A 423-nucleotide genomic window follows, 5' to 3' on the forward strand; every position below is an offset into this window, starting at 1 on the left:
AGATCCCTCTAAATCCGACTTTTCCGGCGATAATTCCTGCCGTAACGCCATCTCTGGAAATGACTCTGTTTCTCCTAGGTTATTCCTTAAATTTTGCACACTATTGTTTACATTTTCTAAGTAACCCTAGTTTTGCATGGAATAAAAGCATGTGAGCTAATTTCAGTGAGTGTGAGGTCATTTGATTCTTCTGTTCTTTGGGAAGTTTAATCCAATATTGTTGGTCAAGTTTGTTCATTGATTGATGGTTGCTAGAGTCAACGGTTTAAATTAACGTTTCAATGTGAAGGGGATATGAATTGCACATGTGCGCTAGTGCCGTGTGTGCTATTTGTTATATTCCACGTCAAGTTTGTGCTTGCAATTATTAGCAAATCTGTGGGTCAACAATGACGGCATGCCAATCATAAGGGTTTTTTTTTT

General features: G+C 38.1%; 1 protein-coding gene across 1 annotated transcript in view; it reads left to right on the forward strand.

Moving 5' to 3' along the window:
- Positions 1 to 6: 6 nt before the first annotated feature.
- The window catches only part of LOC110413998 (protein TIFY 4B-like), a 5,239-nt gene continuing 4,822 nt past the window's right edge, over positions 7 to 423 (forward strand). The window contains exon 1 of the mRNA XM_021425049.2: positions 7 to 78. The gene's annotated coding sequence lies outside the window, so the exon portion shown is untranslated. The remainder of the gene's footprint in view (positions 79 to 423) is intronic.

This window comes from Theobroma umbraticum, unplaced genomic scaffold (assembly GCF_002168275.2).
Source record: "Theobroma umbraticum cultivar Fairchild unplaced genomic scaffold, ASM216827v3 scaffold_4.1, whole genome shotgun sequence".
NCBI classification, from domain to species: domain Eukaryota; kingdom Viridiplantae; phylum Streptophyta; class Magnoliopsida; order Malvales; family Malvaceae; genus Theobroma; species Theobroma umbraticum.